The sequence below is a fragment of the Camelus bactrianus genome, chromosome 15 (genome assembly GCF_048773025.1).
Source record: "Camelus bactrianus isolate YW-2024 breed Bactrian camel chromosome 15, ASM4877302v1, whole genome shotgun sequence".
Lineage (NCBI taxonomy): Eukaryota > Metazoa > Chordata > Mammalia > Artiodactyla > Camelidae > Camelus > Camelus bactrianus.
Window position 1 is genome coordinate 61,116,665 of NC_133553.1, and position 27,237 is coordinate 61,143,901.

The 27,237-nt window shown below is 41.5% G+C and overlaps 1 long non-coding RNA gene across 1 annotated transcript in view; it reads left to right on the top strand.

The window, feature by feature from the left end:
- The window catches only part of LOC141573336 (uncharacterized), a 388,243-nt gene that overhangs the window by 311,048 nt on the left and 49,958 nt on the right, over positions 1-27,237 (top strand). The window contains exon 4 of the long non-coding RNA XR_012498994.1: positions 11,666-11,834. This is a non-coding gene — a long non-coding RNA (uncharacterized LOC141573336). The remainder of the gene's footprint in view (positions 1-11,665; positions 11,835-27,237) is intronic.

Genomic DNA, 27,237 nt, shown 5'->3' on the forward strand with positions numbered 1-27,237 from the left:
GAGAATTTCTATTTCTGACAAATATTAATGCTACTGTGGGGAGCCCACACTTTGAGAACCTCTGATCTAGGGACTCCCAGCACAGCCGCCTGAGAATCAGTTGGGCAAAGTTTTGAAAAATGATGACTCCAGGGCTCTATTCCTAGATATTTTGATTTTATTGGTTTATTTAATTTGATTTATTTGGTTTCGGAGGAGGGACTAGTAATCTGTAGCTTTACAAAGATCCACTGGAGATTCTTTTATTTATTTTATTTTTAGAATTTTTAATTGCTTTATTCTTTTGTTTTAATTGAATGAAAGATTCTTTAAATTCTATAGTGCTTTACAATTTTCAAAAGTTTCACACACCTGATTTCATATAATAGCATAATAACCTTTTTTTCCCCCCTCTACCCCTGCATTGCCTCCCCCACTTCCCTCTTCCTAGTGGTAACCACTAGTTTGTTCTCTGTATCTGTGAGTCTGCTTCTTTTTTTGTTTTATTCACTAGTGCTGTATTTTTTAGGTTCCACATGTAAGTGGTATCACTCAATATTTTGTCTTTCTCTGTTTGATTTATTTCACTAAGCATGATGCCCTCCGAGTCCATCCCTGTTGCTACAAATGGCATAATTTCGTTCTTTTTTATGGCTGAGTAGTATTCCATTGTATATATATTTACCATATCTTCTTTATCCATTCATCTGTTGATGGACATTTAGGTTGCTTCCGTATCTTGACAATTGTAAATAATGCTGCTATAAACATTGGGGTGCATGTATCTTTTTGAATTAGTGTTTTTGTTTTTTTCAGATATATACCCAGGAGTGGAAATGCTAGGTCATATGGTAGTTGTATTTTTAGTTTTTTGAGAAACCTCCATACTGTTTTCCACAGTGGCTGCACCAATCTACATTCTCACCAACAGTGTGTAAGGGTTCCTTTTCTCCACATCCTCATCAGCATTTGTTATTTGCACTCTTTTTGATAATAGCCATTCTGACAGGTATAAGGTGATATCTGATTGTGGTTTTGGTTTGCATTTCCCTGATGATTAGTGACACTGAGCATCTTTTCAATGTGCCTGTTGGCCATCTGCATTTCCTCTTCAGAAAAATGTTTATTTAGTTCTTCTACCTATTTTTCAATTGGGTTGGTTGGTTTTTTTTTTTTGATGTTGAGTTGTATGAGCTCATATATATGTTGGAAATTAACCCCTTATAATCATATCATTTGCAAATATCTTTGAAAAAAGGAATAAAAAAGATGTACAAAAACAAACCTAAAACAATCAACAAAATGGCAGTAAGAATATGCATGTTGATAGTTACCTTAAATGTAAATGGACTAAATTCTCCAGCCAAAAGACACAGACTGGCTGAATGGATACAGAAACAGGACCCATGTATATGCTACCTATAAGAGACTCATTTCAGATCTAGAGACACACACAGACTGAAAGTGAGGGAATGGAAAAAGGAATTCCATGCGAATGGAAATTAAAAGAAAGCCAGGATAGCAATTCTTACAACTGACATAATAGACTTTAAACTAAAGACTGTTACTGGAGACAAAGAAGGACATTACATAATGATGAAGGCATTAGTCCAAGAAGAAGATACAACAATTGTAAATATATATGCACTGAACAAAGGAGCACCTAAATATATAAGGCGAACATTGATGGAAATAAAAAGAGAAATTGACAGTAACACAATAATAGTAGGGGACTTTAACACCCCACTACAGCAATGGACAGATCATCCAGACAGAAAATCAATAAGGAAACACTTGCCTTAAATGACACATTAGATTAGATGAACTTAATTGATATACATATAGAGAGAGCATTCCATCCAAAAGCAGCAGAATACACATTCTTTTCTTTTATTTTGTTTTTAATATATTTTTATTGAAGTATAGTCAGTTTACAATGTTGTGTCAGTTTCTGGTGTACAGCACAATATTTCAGTCATTTAGGAACATACATATATTCATTTTCATATTCTTTTTAACCATAAGTTACTGCAAGATAAAGAATATAGTTCCCTATGCTATACAGTATAAACTTGTTGTTTATCTATTTTATATATAGTAGTTAGTATCTCCAAATCTCAAGCTCCCAAGTTATCATTCCCACCCTCTTTCCCCCCACCCCGGTAACCATAAGTTTGTTTCCTATGTCTGTGAGTCTGTTTCTGTTTTGTAAATAAATTTGTCTTTTTTTTTTTTTCAGATTCCACATGTAAGTGAGATCATATGGCATTTTTCTTTCTCTTTCTGGCTTGCTTCACTTAGAATGACATTCTCCAGGTCCATCCATGTTGCTGCAAATGGCATTATTTATTATTTTTTATGGCTGAGTAATATTCCATTGTATAAATATACCACAGTTCTTTATCCAGTCATCTATTGATGGACATTTAAGAGAATACACATTATTTTCAAGTGCACATGGAACATTCTCCAGGATAGATCACATGCTAATCTGCTGGAGATTCTGACATGCAACTGAGTTAATCTCCCAGTGATTCAGTTTTCCAGCTAGAAAATTAGCATAAGAATTAGTCCATTTTTACTTGTAAGTCCTTCTCTAAAATGGGAATAGTGAATATTTCCATAGATTCCTTGTGAAATAATGCTTCTATTGTGTTTAGCACATAGTTAGTGCTCAATAAAATATAACTTTATGTAGTTTCAAAATATTGCATTATTTTTACTCTTTCTTTCATACTGATTGATAGCTGGTTTATAAAACTTCTCTTATTAATGCAATTGGTAGACCTCTTCCTCAGTCCCTAAATACTCGTTTGTTCCTTGAACTAGCCCTTTATTTGCTTTACTGTATGTTGGTCAGTCCTCTTTTGAGCATCCTTAAATGCCCGTATATTATATGACCTCAAGGTCTTATTCCTTGTTTCATTTATCTAGTACTGGGGAAAAAATAAGTTAACTAATATTTGTTCCTCTATACTTTAATATACACTCTATACTTTAATAACACTTTAGTATACATTATCTCATTGAATGCTGTAGAATACAATGATGATGATGATGATGATGATAGTGATTCCTTTTTGCAAGTGGGACAAAGAAGACATAGAGAAAGAAAAGTGATTGGCAACAAATTCCCCCAAACTCTAAATATCAAAGATGGGACAATCCAGTCTAGACTCCAACCCTGTGCTGGGTTACAAAGAGAAATATTGTATCTGTTGCATGCGTTTTTGTTCAGATGCGTTTTGGTCACTTCCTCCTATTCCTCTCTCCTTATGAAAAATACTGATGGGATTTTTTTAAGTTGAATTTCAGTAAGTTTATCAATTAATTTTTGCAATATTAAAACTCTCTACCCAAGAACACAGCTGCTTCCCAGCTACCTAAGTCTTCGATATCCTTTGGTCAAGCTCTGCAGTGTCCTTTATACATGGTACACATATTTCTTACTAAGTTTACTTTTAGGTAGTCTATATTTTTGTGCTTATTTGGATGCACTCATTTTTCCTGTTTTGTTTTCCAGCTGATTATTGCTGATGTTTAGGAAATCTATTTATTTTGCAAATCTATTGATTTTAATTACTGCTATATAAGCAGTTTATATTACCTGAACTCTGTTGGAAGTAATTTTCAGTAGATTCCCTTGGTTTTTATAAGCAGAAAAATTATATAATTTTCAAATAATGATATTTTTGCCCTTGCCAATAATTTAATCTGAACTATTTTCTTTTCTTATTGCTTTAGTATGGATGCATTTTTAAGAATTTGAGACAATGAAGAAGTTGGCTTAGGTTTACTTTTTATTGGCAAGACTAAATATGCTCTGAAGATTAAATCACATTAATGAAGTTAACCTTAATGTTGTGCAGCAGTCTCTGAAACAAGAACTTTTGAAAGGTTTTCTTACTTTAATAGGTTTCATTATACATGTTTGGGTATCTTATACAAGCTTATTCAACACTAACTAGGAAATAAGGAGGATGCAGTTTCCACACTTAAGTAGCCAGTACTCACAAGCATAATTGCAGGAAAGCAAGCAGAAATTATGTCTGGAGCAGTGCAATAAAATTCACTGAAATTAGTTTGCTGACTGAAAATAAATCCACTGACACTGAATATGATCAAGTTTACCTATTTTTTTTTTTTGCATTGATAACAATTGGTATGATTTTCATAAATTTAAAAAGAGCATGATTGTGTAACACTTTCTGTAGTCTTTGGGACAGAACTTAGGATCATCAAAGTTAACAGGAATAATTATCCCTGTTGATAAGAAATATTTAAATATGTAAATATTTATATCAAACTTTAGAAAGTAGAACTTCAAAAATTTAAAGGAGATCAGAGTTTAAATGAGGAAATTGAGGCCCAAGGAGCTGAAATAAGGTGCAGAAGTCCACATATGCCACAGTGGTGGAAGAGAACTAGAAGCCAGATTTCCTGACTCTGTATCCATCTATATTCAGACAGTTTCTAGAACAGGCCTTGTAGGTAACTGCCATGTTTTGATTCAAAATATAGTTAATTATGTTAATGGTCAGTAATGGTCCCCAGACTTGCCGGATCCTCATAATCTCAAGCAGCCAGGACTTCATAGATCCTTGTACTTTGAATGTACATTTAAAGTTTCCAGAGTCACTTCTCTAGGAGCTCTCATCCCAGGCCTTTCATCATGCCAGTCTGCATCTACTCCTCTGAAGAGTGAAGATGCAGGTAGGACTGGCTCACTGGTCTACACTGAGCACAGAATGATGGTAGAGGAGGAACCTCCTCTCCTGCCCAAGTCATAGGTAGGGAACCAACCATTAGGTTAGTTCCACTTGCCTTTGCTTAGTGGAAACACAATAATGTCACCAGTATAATTATTAGTTATCTTTGGAAACTCCTAACTAATCTCTGAAAAACAAATTAAAGATCTTCCACTTCTACCTTATTTGATCAAATGTGGCTTTCAGACCTATATTTTACTTTAAAATCCTCATAGAAGACATTTTAGGTTGGCTCACTTCAACTTTCTTTTAGCTTTTCTCAGTTTTTCATAGTTTTATCTCTACTGTGCAGGCTGGAAAGCTAAGGGCTATATTTGCCAGACTCCTTTGCAGCTAGGATACAGGCAAATAGCCTTGATTCTACCAATTAGAGACATTCTGTTTGTGGCTTGGAGAAATGAGAAAAGGAAGCAGCTATGCAAAGAGAAACTGGATCTTCTGGGCATGAAGACTTCTTCTCAGATAGCAGTGGCAAAGCTCTTGGGTTCAAATCTCAAGGGTAGTCCATGCCTAGAGATGGGCAATGGTGTTTGACTACAACAGTTTTTTAATGTAGTTGGATCTTATTCCTGTTTGGTTCTGGCTATATAAAGAACAAGCCTGGGCTCCTGATTATCCAAGAGATTCTAGGGTCTTTTTTTTTTTTTTTTAACATTTTTTATTGATTTATAATCATTTTACAATGTTGTGTCAAATTCCAGTGTAGAGCACAATGTTTCAATTATACACGAACATATATATATATATTCATTGTCACATTCCTTTCTCTGTGAGCTACCATAAGATCTTGTATATATTTCCCTGTGCTATACAGTATAATCTTGTTTATCTATTCTACAGTTTTGAAATCCCAGTCTATCTCTTCCCACCCCCCCACCCCCTTGGCAACCACAAGTCTGTATTCTATGTCTATGAGTCTATTTCTGTTCGGTATTTATGCTTTGTTTTTGTTTTTGTTTTTGTTTTTAGATTCCACATATGAGCTATCTCATATGGTATTTTTCTTTCTCTTTCTGGCTTACTTCACTTAGAATGACATTCTCCAGGAGCATCCATGTTGCTACAAATGGCGTTACGTTGTCGGTTTTTATGGCTGAGTAGTATTCCATTGTATAAATATACTACATCTTCTTTATCCAGTCATCTGTTGATGGACATTTAGGCTGTTTCCATGTTTTGGCTATTTTAAATAATGCTACTATGAACATTGGGTGCAGGTGTCATCCTGAAGTAGGGTTCCTTCTGGATATAAGCCCAGGATAGGGATTCCTGTGTCATATGGTAAGTCTATTCCTAGTCTTTTGAGGAATCTCCATACTGTTTTCCACAGTGGCTGCACCAAACTACATTCCCACCAGCAGTGAAGGAGGCTTCCCTTTTCTCCGCAGCCTCTCCAGCATTTGTCATTTGTGGACTTTTGAATGATGGCCATTCTGACTGGTGTGAGGTGATACCTCATTGTAGTTTTGATTTACATTTCTCTGATAATTAGTGATATTGAGCATTTTTTCATGTGCCTATTGATCATTTGTATGTCTTCCTTGGAGAATTGCTTGTTTAGGTCTTCTGCCCATTTTTGGATTGGGTTGTTTATTTTCTTCTTATTGAGTCATATGAGCTGCTTATATATTCTGGAGATAAAGCCTTTGTCGGTTTCATTTGCAAAAATTTTCTCCCATTCCATAGGTTGTCATTTTGTTTTACTTATGGTTTCCTTTGCTGTGCAGAAGCTTGTACGTTTCATTAGGTCCCATTTGTTTATTCTTGCTTTTATTTCTTCTAGGAGAAAAGTTTTGAGATGTATGTCAGATAATGTTTTGCTTATGTTTTCCTCTAGGAGGTTTATTGTATCTTGTCTTATGTTTAAGTCTTTGATCCATTTTGAGTTGATTTTTGTGTATGGTGTAAGGGAGTGTTCTAGCTTCACTGATTTACATGCTGCTGTCTAGGGTCTTCTTAATATCGTCTAGTATCCTTTTCTACTTAAATCAGCTAGACTTGACTCTCTTGACTGCAACTGAGAATCACAACTTATATAATCCTAACTATAGTAATAACAATAATAATGATGATAACTAACATAATGTAAAGTGTATCTCTATGTAACACTATTGTATATACAAAGATAGTAATATTATGGTAACATATCTTGCTTATTATGCACCAGATACTCTTCTAGGCACTTTACTTGTATTAATTTATCTAATGCTCACCCTCACCTCTAGAAGTTTAGTACATTATCCCCATTCTACAGATAGGGAAACACAAATGTAGAGGGGATAAGATGCCTAAGGTCACAGAGCAAGCAAGTGAGAGAAGTTCAGATTTAAACCATGGCAGTCTGGTTCTGCAGCCTGTGACCTGGCTTCTTGGGGGGTTCTGTTGCCTGCCAAGCTTATGAAATAGGAATTACTATTACCATTTTACAGATGCAAAGGGGAGGTGCATTATGAGCAGTTCACTGACAGCAGTTACACAGCTGGTAAGTGACAGAGCCAGTCGACCCAAGATCTCCAGACTCCACGGCCAGGGGTCTTTCAGCTACACCCCACTGCTGGTCAGAGTTTCCCTCTGTTGCTTATTTTTCCATTCATTTATTCAGGCTGTGGATTATTCACGCTTCTCTCCATTCCTCTAGCTGTATCATTCCTGTGAAAGTACTTTCATCTTCTCTGTTTCTGGAAGAATATGAAGCGTGTGGTCCCAGGGTTCCTGCCTTTAGTGTGCTGAGACCCGCACCTCATTTCCTTTGGGGTCCTATAGGGGTGTAGCATGGCCCATAAAAAACACCATATCTGCTCATATCTCATGATTTTTGCAAATTAATGATCTAAGTAAAATGGACCATTGCCTTTAAAAGTGTGCAATAAAAATGATAATAAATGCTAGGCCGAAGATCATAATGGAAAAACAACTGTTTGGGGTTTTTCGCTATGGTACAGTTCCCTAGCCTGAGTGCTTTAAGTGGAGCTGGCTGATTTTTGGGGGCGGGGGGGGTTCCATGTTCAATGCCTCGAGTCTTCACACATGGCTTCACACTGAATAAGAGCTGCCTGTGAAGTCAGAAGAGGCTTAAATCTGAGGCTTGCCAATAGGCGTATCAATTAGACAGTGACCCAGAAATTCTTGGAAGACTGATTTTGAGCTCCCTTCTCTCTCCTTGAGGGCTGCTTCCCTTCCTTCCCACCTTCCATAACTTCTTGGTAGAAAACTGGAAGAGCTGGGATTTTTGCCCAGGAAGGTTTAGGAAAACAAAAGTTAACTGCTGCAGCTTTGAGAAATAAATTGCTCTGTGAGGCACAAGAGAAAAATCAAAGATCTAGGGTGAAAAATGAAGCCACAGTTTCAATTATAACTGTTACCAGGTTTAGATCCAACTTTGGGCCAAAGTGTCATCCAGACAGATGTTCTTGCAATTTGGTTTCCATAATAAATGTTGTACTTGTGAAAATATTTTAATTACATCTCGGCACTTTACCAGGCCTCAAATTCTCGAAGATTTTCCTGGTCAGGCAAGGACCGTTTGTGCCACCTCACCCAGTGACCTCTTTCATTTTGCTGGGACTTATGGAGAACATTAAACTTGCAGATGTAATTATTGCATAATAAAGTATTGATTTCCTAAGAAACCCTGTAACATTTTCTTCTAATAATTAGCATTTACAAGGAATACATCCAAGGACTTTTATAGAGGATTAACCACCTATTGCCACTTGAATGAGGCAGTTAGTCCTTGAGTTAAAAAATAAACAATATTGGAAAACAGCTTCAGTTCACAGAGCTGCAGATCAGCTGCACATCCCTTAGGAGGGTCCCCACAGTGTCCTAGTTCAGATTTTAAAATAATTCTGACATACGATACAAGCCATTCTGAAAATGATATTTTCAGGCAAACTGAATTATCTTCTCACAGCTGATACAGACTTTGGTTTTGCTTGGCGATGGGACAACTAACTTGCTGAATTATCTCCTATGGACGGTCTTCATCTGTTAAAGCATCAGAAACAAGAGTAGTGCACAATTATAAAATGAAATTGCCCCCAAAGTCAAAGAAAGTCTCGAGTACAGTTTAAAGATAATTTCCGACGACAGGTTTATTTAATACTCCGAGTGAACAAAGGCTATGACGACTGGATATATTCTTGGGAGGAAAGATTTATAAATAAGTCATCTGAACATGATGTTTTGCCACGTGTTTCTGGTTTGCTCCTGTTGAAACTAGGAGAGTGCTTTCATGTCCTGTGTCATATGTTCTGTTGAAATTGTCTCCCAAATGTGTTGAAGTGAACTGTGGGGGTTACTTTAGACACCAGGGCTGCTGGATCTTGAGAAATAGCGTGCTAACATCGATACAGCACCAGCCAACCTGACTCCATTTCCAGTCACACCACCAGTGAGCACTGCCACTTAAAAAGTATCACCTGTCTTTAGCTGTACGCTTCGACTTTGCTGTCTGGAAGCAACACGGCATTGGCCTTGAAATCAGGGGTCTCCCAGAAGAGAGAAAGACATTCATCCAGTCAAACAAAAGACTTTGTTGAACTCCTCCTACGTCCCCAGCCTTGAGTTGAGTGGGGGGCAGGGGCAAGGCTGGAAAGGAGGCGTAGCTCTCATCCTCAGGTCACTGACAGTAACATGTCAGATGCGTGTGCACAAGTGACTGAGCCAGTGTAACTGTACAGGTAGAGCTTTTGGTCGTGCTGTTCCCTTTACCTGAAAGCGCTGCCATTATTTCTTCAACCAGCTAACTTGAATCACCTTTTAAGACAGAGCTCAAATCCTCTTTCTTCCAGGAAGCTTCCTCCAGACCTAATGCTCATAGTTTCACTGTTTTCCAGATTATGTTAAAAGGTATCTTTCCACAGGTCTGCTTCAGTTATCAGAACCTGGTTTCCCCCAAACAAGGATTGGTGCTGCTTCTTCCCATAGCCCAGGGGAGGCACCTTTGAATGGTTTGGATCAACCCTTGGCAGGGAGTTAACGCCCATCTTCACTGTCCATCTCTAACACACAATTTTCCTAATGATAGGGTGCATGGAACTATCTCGAATCATAGTTATTTGGTTACGTGTCACCTCTCCTAATAGACTGAAGACTTAGTGATGCTTTGCAGTAAAAAGACACACGTTTGAACCCTTCCCTACCACTTGTTGGCCAAGGGACATTTTATTGGAATAACAATATTTACTTCATAGAGTTGTTAAGAAATTTAAAGGACGTGGAAAGTGCCTAGCAGTGTTTGACACCATGTATATTCAATGAATTTTTTTCTCTATGCTCATGCTCTCATTGAGAGAAGGAAACATATCTTGAATTATGCACTTTTCACATAGTAGATAATAAAAAATAGTAGGTGAAAAGATATGAAGCCAATTAATTATATAAACAATCAATGGGATGGGAATTCAGAGAGAGACAGTCATTGTGGGAACTCCAGTGCTCAGCAGATGCTTCATGCATGAAGGGAGAGCTGAGTGAACACTGAGGGCTGCATGGGGTTTCCAGGGGTCACAAGCTAAGAATAATAACTACCATTTATTGAACACTTATTTCGTTCCAGGCACTATGCAAACCGTTCTATGGGTCTTTTTAAATCTTCCCAATAACCCTTTCAAATAAGTATTATTATAATTACTACCTTTTACAGAGGTGACATAGCAAATACTTGTTTTGAATTGCAAAGTGCTATTTGCACCCATGGTCTCTGCTAGCCTATGTGGTCCATCTGTGCAGATTAGAAAAAGGTCCTCTGTATCGGTCAGTGTCCCAGCCCAGAAAGAGATGACAGAGGCAAAAGGGTTTAATCAAACAGAGTTGAATAAAAGGACCATTTACAGTTCTGTGGCCAGGGAAGTGGAACCTGCAAGAGTTGACAAGGCACCCCGGGACCAGGAGCAGTGGAAGCCATTATTACCCCCTGGTCTGAGAGAGCAGGGGAGGGAACAGCATTACCAGAGTCCAGGGAGACCTAGGGCTGTGGGGGAGGGGCTGCCCAGCAGGACCACAGCCAAGGTCAGAACCACGGCTGGCAGGGAGGGAGCACGTTGCTGGGGAGGCTGGTGATGGAGAAAATGAGCAACCTGGCCTCACCTTTCCTCTCACCTTCCTCACCTCCTACTGGTGATTCCAGTTGGCCAAACCCTACTGGAAGCCACAAAATAAGAAGGTCTCAGGTGCATTGTGTAGAGGCCACCATCTGGGAAACAGAGCAGGACAGAGAAGAACAATGAATGGATTTGAGGAGGAGGAAATAGAGATTAACTGGCCTATAACCCCCTGGCTTGACAAATCAGTCAGATGCAGCTCCAAGGATTAAATACTGTGGCTTAGCCAAAGCATCCTGCTGGGGAACAGCATACCCAGTAGAGGGGCCCACAGCTGAGTGAGTGGAGACGAGGCTGGACTTCAGTCCCACTCACCTCCTTGGCTTGGCACCTTGGTGTCAGAGTAATCTGTACACAGCAAACCTTCTGTAAAGCAATCTTGACTTGGCATGTCTGATTATTAGCATAGGAAGCACATAACCCCAAATGTAGTCGTGGCAGGAAGCTGATAAAATGGGTCCCCAAGGAATCCTCAAAATAACTGAGCTGTCCCTAATAGGTTGAAATACACCTTGATGTCTTGCCTCCATCTGCTGGAGCTCATTTCAGATAGTGTCCTACTGCCTGAGACTTCTCTGGACCCTGCATGGCTCCTCGGGTGATGGTCAAGCCTCCTGGGTGCTGCCTGGGACCAGAGCCCCTCTTTCTTCCACAGATCAGACCATAGCTCCAAGGACCTCCACTGCCTCTGAACACCAGGGAGGAGCCTCCATCCATCCTTGCCTGGCTTGTACCCAAATCACACAGAATCCCCCCCATGGTCTGGGAATGAATGAATGAATGAATGAATGCATCTTTCCTCTGATGTTACAGGACCATTGATTTAAGAAGTTTGAAGAGGGAGGAGCCAAGTTCATACCTACAAAATGATCATTTCAGATAGCCTCAAGTCTTCCCTCACCTGAACAAACAAGACCGCCTGGCTTTTCTGGGAGGGATTGCATACTCGCCTGTGTTCTCAGGCTCCCAAGCTCTCTGAAAGGTAAGAATGGCCCCATCTGTTCTCTTTTTCCTCATTGCCTCTGAAAACCCTGCCCTTGGATGGGCCCCTCGGTATGCAGAACTGTCTGGCTGAATCTCATTCTTTGCTAAAAAAAAAATCAAAAAAGAAATGTTAATTGGGTAGCTGCCCTGTGGGTTATTTGCAAGAATATGGTTTTCTTGAACATTATAATTATACTTATTTAATTATTTATTCAATCCAACATGAATGAGTTCCTGCCATGTACCAAGTACTGAGGATACTGAAATAAAATCAAGGAACATACCTCAGAAACATACCAAAAATATACCTGGACCCCAGGCTTTTAGCTGAGAAGAACTTAGAATTCTACCAAGTTAGGCTCTTACTTTTCAGCAGCAAAGCTGTCTCCACTTTACAAAGAGCCCATAGGAGGGTCAGAGAGTTAACAGTTTACCTTGTCCGAGGCCCCATAGCTGGTTCATGGTAGTGAGGAGACAAATTGTTGTTCTCTCTCTCTGTGGTCAAGACATCTGGGTTAGTAGGGATGTGCTAAGAAATTCCCATTACCTGGCCAGGAGTTACTAGCATCTGTGTCACCTCATTCACGAGTGTGACCATTAACTGGCCATTCTTGTTAGATGTTGCCCTGGTCCACCATGCTACTAAGTTTAACAGGAAAATCGGAAAATCTGAACTTGGTAGTGACCTCATTTTCAACGCTAGTCCTAAGGCCTACAGGGGAAGGTTTTCTGGCTTAGACACAATCCACACACCTCACTCTTTAGGGTTAGAGAGGAAATGGCTTTTGGCTCACCTGCGGGACCAGGTGCCTCTGGGCTGCTCCAGGCTTGGTTCACTTCTTGGCCCTGGGAAGGCAATTGAAAACCTCTGGCCTACAGTGAGGTCCTAGGGCTAAAAGATACAGTCCTTGCTGAGAGATGACCCAGAGGGCCTGGCCTCCCCACCTGATAGCCACACACTTAGACCCCAGCACCCCTGAAATAAGAGCAGAATCCTGACCCAAGACTGTGTAGTTATACTGAGTTACATAGCAGTGCAATTAATGCCACATAGTGTAAACTGAAAACAGAATTTCTGCAGCTGCCAGCTTCCTCCAGCTCAGCCAGTACTATATGCTGACTTCATTTATAAGCATTATTTTCTTTTTCATCATGCTGATTGTGGAAAGAAAATCAGTCCAAGAAAGAGAAACAGACATCTAACTTCAACTGACAACACACAAAATACAAAATTTAGATCGCGGGCATTGATTTCCATCTAGCATCATGCCAATTGCTCCATAAAGTTGAAGCCCTTCTGACATCTTAGTCAATGGTCAGTTTGAATGCATCAGGCCCATGAGCTCTGCAGGACCCCAGCTGGGAATCTTGGCTGAGCATCATGTTCCCTGTCTCTTCAGTTCATTCCCTACTCTCACCGCCAGATTCTCTGCTGAATGTCTGAGAAAAGCTTCATGATGATAAGGGAACTTTCAGTTTTCAGTCACTGCCATGGCCTCACAGGCAAGGGTCTGGCTGCGCCTACATGCGTCTTCCTACTTCCCACCTACTGTCCCTGGGTTTGTGAGATCCATGAGAGCGAGACCTGAGTGGAGCATGGTCTCTTGGGCCACATGTAAGGCATCGCTGTCTGCAGAAATCTTCAGAGTCCAAAAAAAAGGCATTTAATGCTTGGGAACTTAAGGGTTTTCCCAAACCTTGCTTTATAATAATAGAGAAGATAGGAGTTTTTACACAAGGTTATGGTAAATGTGAATTTGATTTTTGTCCTGAGTCAAGACGCTAACTAGTGTGTATGGTTTGGTGTTGGGGAGGGAATTGCAAAGCTCCAATAGGACACATGGTAACTGAAGGCAGTACTGTCTCAGAAAATAGATGAGAGCTGACTGGCTACCATGTTTAGCTCTGAAACACCCCTTCCAGTCAAAGTTCCAGATCCAGCTCCTAGCTTTTTTGAACAATTCTTAATATATCAGTTTCCCAGAAACAACTCACTTCCTGCAGTGATGACACAGACCTAGAAAAGATGATAAAAAATGTCTTCAGCAATCTGAGTCCAGCCTTCTGCATGGTGGCTCTACTCTCTGTACCCCTTGAAATCAGTGGGAACCTCCCCAGCCAAGCAGATACACTGAAGGGGGAGAAGTGGACTGGAAATCAGGCCATCCCTAGAAATGAAGCAGCACCAATAACCAAAGCCTTCATTGGTACACATTTTCCAAAAGTACGGGAAATCTCTGAAGAGTGCAGTTGGAGAACTCTGCTCTTCAACAATTGAGTTTCCCACATCTTGCTTTAACTTTCAAGACATATGAAAATGCTAATGTCTATTGTTACATGGAGAGAAACGTGGGAAAATTCCAAAGCAGGCTCCAGAAAATAACAACAAAAAAAATGACCTCCTCCCTGTCCTCCAGCCCCCTGCACCCCAATTGTGCGTCATTGGAGTTGTGCAATTTATAGCCTCAGTAATCAGTTACACTCCAAGCTTCATTGTCTGGGTCCCCACGCCCATGCAGGGCAGAGCCAAAGCCGATTCTCCGAGCAGCTATGACATCAGCAGATTTGTACGGGGCGGGGGGGGGGGGGTGTCATGGATTTTCTCAGTAGTAATTTCCACATCAGAGGAGGATCTCCCTTGTCTCGTGAGCGTGTGTTCTACCAAAGGATTTAACTATACTTATGCAACATCTAGATGATGTTCTGCTCTGGGCAAAATAGATAAATATCCTTTTCTGTGCTCTCCCATCTTCTTCTATATAGTTTTGCTTTTCTTTTCCCCTCCAGCCCCCTGCAGTATATTCTTGTTGACTTTTGTTTGATCCATACCCTCGCTCCTCCAAAAACTTTCTCCTGTGCTTTCTCCCTGGCCCTCTTCCCCCCAAGAAAATGTACATTTTCTTAATTCTGTTTTCTTATTTCTTACTCCTTTCAATTCATCTCATTAACTGATTTAAGCTAAAATATTAATGGCTGAAAATGAAAATTATAAGTGGTAATCCTACCAGACAACCTACATGCAAGAAAGTGAATTTTTTTTTATTGTTTTAGCTACTGGTATAATTTTTCTTCTTAGAGAGGAAACTCTCATTGTTTGAGAAAAATAATTTATTAAGCTCTTGGGGGTAGAAGATGAGACTCTGAGATGACAGTTTCAAAGGGAGCCCAAGTTTTTAAAAAAAAGGTTCTTGAAGCGTGCTGCATGAGAGACTGAAAGAAACTTGTGTTTTATTCTTTAGAGGAAAGAATAGATGGGCGGAGAAGTGTGGTGGAGGGAAGATGAGGTGGCAACAACCTGAATTCTTTGTGAGATAAAGAGCTAGTGGGATTTCTCTAGGGGAATGGGACAAAGCAGATTTTGAGAACAAGGGTGTCTAATATTTCATTTAAAATTGTGCTCACTGATGCAATGCAAACTCTTTTTCTCCAGACCTTCATTTACATCCATTAGACACACAAATGCCTGCTGTGAGCGTATTTGTCTGTCTGTATATAAAGAAAAAAAAGAGTTCCACAATTTCATTGATGAGGTGTGTGCAGAAGCAAGAACGCACAGATTAAAGTGACCCTGAGGATAAAAGTCTGCTTTCCCTGCTCGTAGGAGTTCACAGAAATCTTTGGGAGGACTTGACTCTTCCAGAGAGTGTGCAGTTGTGGGTGTTACCTAATATTATCTAGGTCTAAAGGAGCCGGCAGAGTGGCTCATATCGGAGTAATATTTGTCGCCCAGTGATGTGAAAGGACATGTAGTAGAGTTTATTGATGGGGAAAGGAGGAAGGGAATTGAAGCCTCCCCGAAGGGTGAAACAAGCCTTTGAGGCTTGTGGAGCTTGTGGAGACCACTCCCCTCAGGACAGAAAGGAGGGAGGAGATTTTGGACTCCTGTGCCTTCAGTGGAAGCTGGGAAGAGTCCATGTGATGTGACGTGAGACAGTCCCCTTCACTGTGCCAGGATCTGTGAAAATAACCAACTTCATGCAGTGTAGACTGGAGAGGAGCATTCTGTCTTGATGGGTGGAATTTTTGCATAACAAATACTAGAGCCAGTGTGGGGCTAATATTATGGGATGCGTGATTCTTTTTGGCAAGAGCAGCCACATGGTGGGCAAACTAAGTTAGAAATGCCTGAAGTCATCAGGTGAAGGCACGGAAACCAGGAACGACAGCACGGGCACCATTTTCCCAGGTCTCCCTGCCACTCTCAGCTCAGCAGTGCATACGGTCTGAACACAGCTGGATTCTCGTGCCGCTGACTAATAGGACAAACAGACAACTAACGTGTTCCAGAAAAACATGTCTCCAGGTGTAACCTGGGGGGAAAATCTGTTACTATCAACATATTCTAATGCAAAAAAATTTTTTTAGAAACAAGATCATCTTTCCCACTATACTGGTTAACGAGGCAACTTCTGTGTGTCAGGTACATGGATGGGTATTGAATATACTTTATTTCTAGGCTTTACAACAACCCAAAGAGGTAGATATGTGTGTGTGTGTGTGTGTGTGTGTGTGTGTGTGTGTGTGTGTGTGTGTATAAAACAGATGAGAAAACAGAGTCCTCAAAAGGTTGAAGACTGTCTCCAAGTTCAGACGCTAGGATGCCCAGGGGAGGAGAAATGCAGTTTTAATTGGTCTGACTGCAGAGTTGATGGTCTTCTGTGGCAGGAGTCAGCAAACTACAGTGGTGGCCCACAGTCTGTCTATTTGTGCCCTGTTAGCTGAGTGGTTTTTACACTTGAGAGGGGTATTTTAAAGAAAGAAGTGGTATACACGACAGAGAGCCTATGTGTCCCGCAAGCCTACAGTAATTACTGTCTGGCCCTCTGCACAAAAGATTTGCCAAACCCTGTTCAGTGGGATGAACGACTCTTCCTCTGAGCCAGGGCAGCCCTGAACATGACTGGTGATGAAGAGAGGCACCACCTCTGCCTAGTGGCATGGAAGCGCAGGTATTTCAGGTACTCGGCGTTCCTTACGAGTCCTTGTTGGACCATGAAGATGGCTATCAGCTGGAGGCTTAAACATAAAAGCACAGTTCGCACGAGATGCTGCAGAAGTGCTAGGGTTATAAAAGCAGAGTCTTCCTGTAGAGTGTGAACTTATGTCCTGGAGGCTGGATCACTGAGGGGTCTAGGGATGAGCCTAGAGGTGGGGGGCCCTCGGAAATTGTGGACAGTTCTCAAGGAGGTCATTACTCCTAAAAAGTTACGAAATCCACTTCGAGAGCTCAGAAAGGTGTGGGAAAATAGAATACTGGAACTGGGAAGAACATTGAGATTAATCCCCCAGGTCTAGAGCTAGGCTCTTTTCTCTTTGCAGTATATTCTCTTTCCCTAAGTCATTCCCTCCATCCATGTTCATGGCTGGCTTTATGGTCTAGACACATATTCCAGTGACCTAGGGTCTTTCGTCAATGCCCTCCTTCCAAACTCCACTGGAATGTCTCAGCTCCACAAGTGCCAAGAGGAAATTTTTCCTCTCTTCCTCTCCCCAGATTCTTTTCCGTATTCCCAGCTGTGCACTCTAGGGAGCAGGGCGTCACCCTTGATTTCTCACTCTCTGTCATCACTCTTCCCCACCTCCACTCAGTCACCAAATCCTATTAGTTTTTACTTCCTAAATGTCTCCTAAATCTGCCCACTCTCCCTACGTCTCTCTTCATCACCATACGCCCAGCTACCACTGTCTTCAATTATCGACTTGGGCTACCACTGTCACCACCAGCCCCTCTCCAGATCATCCTCTTGTTACTTCTAGGCTGTCCCAGGTTGGGTTTCCTAAAAAGCTGGCTTGAGATGGAGACTAGAATTCAAGAAGTTGATTAGGCAGTGATTCTTATGGAAAGGAAAGGAAGGAAGCTTGGACAGAGGGAGAAATTGAGCTGGAATGAAGAGTCAGCTGAAGCCTCAGCCAGCATGGTGGGGAACCTTCAGTGCTGTCCCAAGCTGAGAGGAGCAGGCCTGGTCTTCATAGGTCTTTGTACCCCTGCACTGATCAGGATGTGAGGAGCATAACCTTGGGTACCACGGCTCTGCAGTTCAGGCAATTACCAAAGGGATTTGACAGCTGAGGGCTGTTTGGCAGGACTCTCAGCAGTCGGGGTAATAGATTCATCATTTTGGAGGGGGAGTTTGTGTGGCACAGTGAACGTTTCGATTCTGATTATATTATCCTTTATTTTAAAACCCCCTCGGTGACCTTCCATTGACTCTTAGGTAAAGCCAAAACTGTGTAACATGGTCCTCAAAGCTGTGCATGGTCTGACCCCTACTTGACCTTCCCAGCGTTCTCTCCATGCTACTCAGCTTTGCTCTCTAGGCTGTAGCCACACTGGCCTGTTTTCAGTCCTTCATATTTATTTTGCCTCCTCCCACCACTGGGCCTTTGCACATGCTATTTCCTACCTCTTCCTGGCCTCCCCCACTAGGCCCCTCCCCTACTGTGGACCCTCACAGCACATGTTCTTTTGTGTAGTGGTGCATGTATCAGTTGCAATTTTTGCAGTTGTTTGATGAAATAATCACGATGTCTCCCTTGAGAGGGATCACTCCAGGAGGACAAGGCTATCCCTGTTTTTCACTCAGCATTGGATTCCTAGAGCCTCTCCCAGTGCCTGACCCAGAGTGAGTGCTCAGAGAATGCTGCTTGAGTGAAAAGTACATGAATGCCCTTATTTTGTGGGTCAGGCCCCACCAAAGGCCAAAGAGACCATATGGGCTTGCTCAGAGCCAGACAGCTGCTTAGCAGTGCCAGAGGAGGATATGTAAAGCTGTACGTGTACTGCATGTTATTTGGAGATTTTGTGGCCTATTCATAGGCAGTTTACAGCTAAACATTGACGACTGCTCCTACCTTTGGCTCCCCTCTAGAGCTGGACCATTGCTTTTTCTCTTCCTAGTGTTTCCCCACATTAGTTGTGGTCTTCACTTAATAGTCAAAAAGTAATAGTAATATAAAACCTCAAATGGATCGATGGATTAAATCCAATCACACAAGACTTTAAAAATAATTTTTAACCCTCCATGGCACCAAATACTTGACAGATTCTTTTGCTTTTCACCCAGTTGTTTTCACATGATGGAGCAGTAATCTTTACTCCATCTGGATGTCCCACCCAAGTCCAGACTACACAGTGAAGAAAGTGAGAGAAACAGGCAAAAGAAAGGAGGTTGGCCTACAAGGTCTATTACTGGGCTCAGGTTTAGAGAACAATGATTTGGAATCCTGGGTCATAATTCACCAATCAGGCTACATATGCAAATGAGAACATCCTGACTTGTTCAAAAGAGTTCCGTAAATAATATTATTCATCTCCAGAAGCAAGCCATATTTTTATTGGACTTTGTACTTCAGGCCTGCATTACTAATGAGAATATATATTTTTAAAACTCTGTTATTTATCTCCCTTCTGCTTAATATTTCAATCAAATTACATTTACTGTATTAATCACTGAACATGATGGTTTTAAAACCTCAGAAATCATTTTAATTGAATACCTCATGTCTGTTTAATCTAAAGTTATAAAACCTTTTTTTTTAAGCATCATTGTATCCAATTTTAATTTCTTGCCATGGGACAGTCAGCCCTCCCTTCCCTGAACTTTTTTTCAGAGTTAGTCTTCTAAAAAAAAATTCATATTTTATTCTGAGATCAAAGTTAGATTCTTTCAATGCTAGTAATACTAAACTGTTATTTAGTTAGTAACAGGAGCAATGGCCAATGAAATGGAGAACTGTGTCCAATGATAAAAATTTATGATGTATCAACTCAAAGCATATTTTGAAATAAGACACTCAGCTGATGTCAGTCATCTTCAGACATCAACCCAGCAGGATGAAGAGAAGAGCTGTTACAAGACCTTTATGTACCTGCATCAGTGGGAGTTCTGGGGGTGGTGGCTGGGGCATTGCACATGGCACCAAACGGCATTTCTTTCACCAATTTGGTCAGAGCGTGGGTGCAACAATTATGGCTTTGGGTATTCAAACAGTGGAATTCATTCTTCCACAAATCTGCGATGTTCCCAGTTCTTCCCATGTACTTTTAGAGTTGAGTGTTGTTCGTGGTCTACAGATAATAGATAATAAATGGCTCTTCAGCCATCCCTGGTATCAGAATGCCCTGGCTCTGTGTTCATGTCATAAAGTGAAGGGGAAGGTGAGTTGAGAAAATCTTGTCTCAGAAACATCAGGCATACATTCCCTCAGGGCTTCATGCATTGGGGTTTGATTAGCTAGGTAAGAATTGTTTCTCTTTTACATTTTGTACCCGGTGCTGCCTTAACAGAAGGCTTCACTTACAGTGCTTCTCACACAAACACAGGATTTGCCTGACCAACCACGCACATGGTCAACGAGCCCTTGCCTTTTGGAGAATAATGTCCAAATATCACTTCGCTAGGGTGACCGCATAACTCATCTACCAAACTGGGACACTTCTCAGCATTAAAGAGGAAGCATTATTGAGTTCGGGCAGCAAATGTGGCCCTCAGGCATCCATAGGAAAAACAGCACATCTGTTTGTTCCCTATATCGTGTATCTGGATCACCAGCCTCTTTTTCCCCCAGAGGAGCTTTCCATGAACACTTCTCTACAAAAAGAGTTAATTCATGACCTGCAGTAGATGTTGGGTCCACCTTCAGTCCCTCTGGCCCAGCCGGTGTTCATGGTCTCGCAACCCCGGAGACCCCCAGCTCCAGAACGGTGATGACAAGTCATTGGGATCACCTCTCTGCCTGGCTGCGTAACGATTCACTGGGGGTCCAGCTCATCTTCTACTGACTTACAATCCTATTGGTGCCCATTTTTGACTGTTTTCTATTTGTCTGAGCCTCTGTTATCTGCCCCTGAGGATGCAAGGATCCCAAGGGAGGACATCACAGAGAAATGTTAAATTTTTTAACATTTTGATCCTTTCTCGCTAAGAGAGCAACCAGGAGCCAACTAGAGAAAGGACGCAGCCAGTGGTGGGTGGGGCCTTCCCCAGCGCACTGCAGGCCATTCTGCTCTTGAAGAGACAAATGAGTGGCAAACAGACTGCTTGTGCCTGACTTTCCTGGAGTTACACAAACTTGTTCTCAGACCCAGAGGTCAGATCGGACAATCTTGAATTTTTTTTTTTTTTGAGGGAGACATTGTTTAGGAATTTTTCTCCCTGAGAGAATCCTTTGTTTGGAAGTGACCAGAAAGGATGAGTTATTGAACAACTCTTCTGTCATGGTCCAGTGGGCAGAGAAAAAGCAGTGCTCCTGTTTCCTACAGACCTTCGTGAAGACAAGTGCAATCAGTTGCAGGTAATTAAGCTGCTCGTAATCCAAATACTGGAGACAAATCTCCTCAGGCTGAAGCCCTGGCACAGAGAGGATGTGCTTTCCAAACTAAGCTGTGAAAGGAAAGGAGATTAGGAAAAATCTTGGCTGATCTTTGACGTGATTCTCAACCCCACCCAGGTCATCCAAGGGCTTTCTTCTTGTGCAGATCTATCCTGAGAGAAAGAGCAGAAACTTTACAATATTGAACAGGAGGTGATTAAACCGTTATTTCCCTGCACTACTTGTGAGCAATGAGTGCCGGGGTCAGTTTAACGGGTAACAATGTGTAACGCAGGAGACAATGTGGTGCCATGCAGTGGCTGATCTTTTTCAGCTGGTACTTCAAGTAGAAAATAACTGTTTCCATGAAAAGGGACATAAAATGTTCTTCCCAATACCTCACAGCAGAGAAGATGCTGACTCAGGTAGAAAGAAGGCAGATTTTAAAAGCTGGGGTTTGAGAGACATGGGACTAAAGGATCCTGTCACCATTTTATTGACAAGTAGTCAAGCTGTCACTAATCACTTGCAGAGTATGTTGGAAGAATTTTTCATAGGTGTAAATTGGTTAAGTTTTAGTTCTTAAAAAGTAGCTAATGCACATAGAAAGAAAATTATTTTTTCTGTTAAAAACAGCCATCTCAGTGCTGAAGGTTTGAGACAATAAGATCTCAGACATGGAAAAAAAGCTAAAAGATGATTTCTCTGGTCACATTTGTTAAAGGTTATCACTAGATCCTTAATGAGTAGGACGTGGAGGTTATAATCAGGATCCTTTTTAGTCTATTCCATATAAATATTTATGTATTGTTCTTATAGCTGTTATTCTCAGATGATTTTATTTGTATCTTCACTGAGGTCCATGTTAAACTATCAATCCAGATATTTCTGTTTTTCTGCACATAGCAGATGGAGAAATACTGTCTGATTCTGGTGCTTGGAATATACAAAAATGGATAGCCAGTAGTCAGAGAATTGAGACTTAGTATGTATTCCAAAGGCATCGGATCTCTGAAATGAAAGGCGGTATTCTATCTCCTTCCTCATTCCCAGCTATACTCTCCACCTACAAACATATAGAAATGTAATTTAAAAATCTGTTTGACTCAGGACAGTGATGAAGTTTCTTTATCCCCCAACATTTAATGTTAGTTGGAATGCTAAAAAGACTTGACAACATTTACATTAAAATACAGTGTATCTTCAAATCCTTCACCCGTTCATTGTTAACCTCATCCTTCTGAGAAGGTCAGAAAAGATGTCACAGTTCCCATCTGGTAGGACACTAAGGCCTGTGGTGGTGTTGTGCCTTGTCCAAGTCCAGTCAACAGCAGAACCAAGACCAGAGCTCAGGCCTCCTGACTCCCAGACATCTCTGCCCATCCTGTCACACCGCCTACACTGGGGCAAAGGCAAGGCTTCCCCTCTCATTTCTCCTCCCGGAAGGAAGAGGCATGCAAAGCTATCATTAGTGTTGGGGAAAGCAGGCGAATTGAACGGTATTTACTGGTAGACAGGGTAGCCCAGCTTATGAAGAGAAGGCTGTTTAGATCACATGGCATGTTGCTTAGTGAGGCTGTAGAGCACTCTAGGGAAAAAAAAATTGGCACAAAAAAAATTGCTCAGGGGACTAGCCAAGGGTAATTTCAGATAAACACCAACAATGAGTGGTGACAGTGAGGAGGGGTAATAAGGGGCAGCACAGAGAAGACCAGGAGAGGCTTGAGGAAATCTGGGTTCAACTGTGACTACATCACTTCCCAGGTCTGAGATCTTGAGCAAAGCCTGTCATCTCCCTGTGCCTCAGTTTCCTTGTATGTTAACCTGCTTGTCCTCCTCACAGAGTTCTGTCAGAAACAAACGAGATAATGAACATGACTTTCACAGTTCTGAAGTGCTAGATAAAGGTGAGAAGTTATAGAGTGTTACACACAATGGGTACGTAGCAAGCATTCATTGAGCTAAAAAGGCAACTGGAATTGATTATCACTGTGCATGGTGATTCCTGAGATTATGTGCCAATAATTATTGCTTTAATGGAAATGGTTAAGTGAATTAACCTGCTGCCAGAATTAGGGCTCCAATAACATTTCAGAAAATTGTTATTATTCTTCAGCCCTGAGATAGCTGGGTATGGAATGCAGTAACAAACATGCAAATTTTGGCCAACAGCCTGGGTGTTTTTGCCACTTGATAAAATTGGAATGCTTGAATACAGTTTTCCATTTGAAAGGCACATTACAAAAATCTACCAAGACAAGTTAAGTATGTGTCTCTGGCAGAGGAATTAAACAAATGTAGAGAGTGAGAAACATCGATGCAATGCTAGCTATTTTAGTGCTCTATTATCACCCACAGAGCTCCTTAAAGCAGTACGAGAATTTCATGATTATGAATTCCAGCTATAGGGCTCTCCTTGTAGGCTAGCAGGGTCTCTGTTGCTAAGAACAGGTTAATCTGAATTTTTTAAATGTACTAACCAGTCATAACAAACCTCCATTTCATACGTGTGTATGTGTGTATATATATGCATGTACGTGTACGTGACCTACGTGGACACATATGTTAATTGAAGCAACTGCTACAATAAAGAACGATACTGCTCTTCATGTAATCCTGTAATTTCACTGACAGTTAACTGTCTCCAAGAACATCTTGTCTGTAAATGGCTTCCTGTGGGTCTTGAATTGCTCTGCTTTTAACCTCCATGCGGTTCTTTTCTACTCTGTTCCGTTGCTTTGTGAAGGAAAACACGAGGGGTGCCCCGCTGTTGTGGCCTGCTCAGACAACTCTTGAGGCCAAATCTCTGGTTCCTTGAAAATGTTCTTGAGTCCATCATCCCCTAGGCATCTCTGCCCATAAAACAGATCAAGTACTTTTAAGGACACGTTGACCCCTGGTCTAGAGCAATTGCATGATTGAGGAGATTGTTTAGTTTCTCCAGGGCCATGGCTAATGTGCTTTGTAGCCTGGAAGCGCCCCTCCGTCACCCAGCCTGGGCTGGGTTGCTGCAGCCTATCTGGAGGCAAAGCTTTCCGACTTGGAGCGGCGCCTGGGTAACCGGATGGGGCCATTTGGGCTGTGCTCACACTAGTACTTCCTCTCTCTAAGCCAGAGGAGATTACTTTATCCTAAGCAGTGGCTTTTGAATGCACACAACATGAGAAACATTAAGGCTCTTTTGTGAAAATTTTTAATTGAAGTAAAATATACATATATACATATAATACACATTTCACCATCAATAGCGTTAAGCACATTCATATTGTTGTGCAACCATCACCACCATCCATTTCCAGAACTTTTTCATCTTCTGCAGCTGAAACTCCATACCCATTAAATAGTAACTCCCCAACCCCCAAACCCTGGAATCCATCATTCTACTTTCTGTCTCTATGAATTGACTGCTCTGAGCATCTCATGTAAGTAGAATGAAATAATGTTTTGTGACTGGCTTATTTCACTTAGGACAATGTCCTCAAGGTTCATGTGTGTTATAGCATGTGTTAGAATTTACTTTCTTTTGTGGCTGAATCACATTCCTTTGGATGGATATACCACATTTTGTTTATCCATTCATCCATCAGTGGGCGCTTGGGTTACTTCCACCTTTTGGTAGCTTTTGTGAATAATACTGCTATGAACATGGGTGTGGCAACAGAGTGATTTTTTTTATGAAGTTAAATGTGTTGAAAGACCTGCCCTTCCAATTCTTTCCTTGGTGTTAATCTGTCCTTTTTATTATGAAATGATGGTGATAGTAGATATTATCTTTTCCCTTAACTTGGTAAAGTAAAATGTTGACAACTTTTAAGCCAATCACCTTTAAAAAAAAAAAAACTTTAATTAAAAAAATTTTTAAGTCTGGGAAACATAGACATTCTTCTCAAATGTGGTACGGCACCAGAATCACCTGGAAGGTTTTGGAAACTATAATTCTCAGGAGCCTGCACTACACTGACTGAAACCCAGTCTACAGAGGTGAACCCAAACCATGATATTATTTTAAAGCTCCCAAAGTTATTCTAATTTATGACTAAGTAGAGGAATTACTTATGGCTTTCCAGAACTATATGCCAAGCAAGATATATCATTTTGGTCAGTGGCTACCCCTCCGTCACCACCAAACCTATCCTAGGGTGAGTTTTAGCAACATTTAACCATGTCCAGGACAAGGAGATTCTGAGCTAGAACTGAGGCTGTGCAAAGATCAAATCAGTTGTCCACAGTGCAGTTTTTGTATCTAAATCCAAGTTGAAGTTTATGTGGTTCCTCCTCCACTGCCTGCACCTGGTCTCCCGGGAAAGGAAGGACTCAGTTTCCATGATTTCCTTCCTTCCATCTCCTTGGAGTTCTTGAACTGGGCCACATCATGCTTCCAAAGCTACATTTGATACAAATTGTGCAATATCCAGCCTCTTTGACTTTGCTCTGTCCTGAAGCTCTAACCCAGGTGGAGAAGGGTTTGCTTTCATTCACACGTTTATTGATTTTCTTTTTCACAACTAAATAGCTACAGGATCTACCATGTGCCCCAAGGGTCAATACATCACCTAGAGAAGCATGTCAAAAATGAGGAAGAAATTTGAGTCCCACAGGAACCTTTTGGGTGTCCTCCACGGGGTGAAACGCATCCACACTGACTGTTCACCTTCACCGCCTCTCAAATGCCGAGCATCAATTGGCGGCATGTGATTAGCGAGGAGGCTCTGAGTTGAGTAACTGCGGTGATATTTTGAGGAAAGCAGGACATTCCTCATTATCCACAAATCCATGGGCATGAGAGAGAGCGTGAGTTCCCGTGTTAGCATTTCCACAGCCGTCTCCCTATCCTGTCTGCAACCTCTAGCAAGGCAGCTTGCCTTATTAGTAACGTGTTTGGGATTAGCAGCTTTGCCATTGTGTTAGCATCTCTGTCATTACCCAGGGAGGGAAACTGGCAAGTGCTAAGCCACTTACTAACAGACCTAAAACAGCACCCGGGATGGAATTCTCACACAGCAACCAGCCTCAGAGCCAAAACATCACCAGCTACAAGTGAGGTATGTGCGCCTATAATAAAATGGGCTTTGTAATTAGGGTAGGGAAATTTTTAAGCGTGCTAAAACTCTCATGTCGAATTAAAAAGAAATGCCATTCAGATATTTACAAAGTAATGGAATCCCATCCCCATCTGCTCCGGCTTCTTTTCAACACCTCTCCCCTTAGTGGTGCCAAAAGGAGAAAAATTCTAGGCTTGCGGTGTGAATTGTAGGAGAGCCAGCCTGGAGTGTTGGATTGGGAGGGGATTGAAAATGGCTAGAGTTGTAAGGACATGCAGCTAACTGGCTCCCTGCAACCATGAATGCTGAAAGAAATTTCTGGCCAGCACGGGGCCCAGAGGAGGAAACCCAAGAGTGGAAGCTGGGCCAGGTGTGTTGCACCTCAGAGCCTTTCTGATGGATATGACTATTCTGGGAGAGTCCCAACCCTGGGTCACTTTCCCTTAAACCACCTTAGACGATGAAACTGCCAGCAAGGGGCTGGAGAGAAACTCACCCACTATTCTGGGGCGCATACCCAGATTTCTCATCTTGGCTATCACGTGGCTCTGCTCTGGAGTTGCAAAGAATAGAGTAATATGCATTTCCCACTGATAGCCTTCCTCACCAGCTCTGTGTCACAGGAGTGGAAGCTGAAGAACAAAGTAGAAATTCCCTGAACCATTTGGAGACTAAACTCAAGAATCAAGCAAGGAATTTGCCCTTCATTACTAATTGAAGGTTCCAATTTCAAATTAGTCTGCCTTCAGCCAGGGTTCTCAGGCCCTTCCCAGCCATCCGTGGAACAAATTTACCAACTGCGTGTCGTGACTTCTCTCTCACGGGGATGTGGCACTCCCTGCCCTCAGTTTCTTTCACCGCTTTCTCCGTGGAGCAAAATCTCCTTCTATTGTTAGAGTGAGGTTTACAGCCAACATCCTCAAGTGCAGCACCATGAGGGGACCCCATGACTAGCCTCAGACACCTGTGCTGGGGAGCCTTGGATGGTGCTGGAAACCACAGGGATCAGAATGGCGAGGAACGCTGTGCCAAAAGGACGGCGGGCCA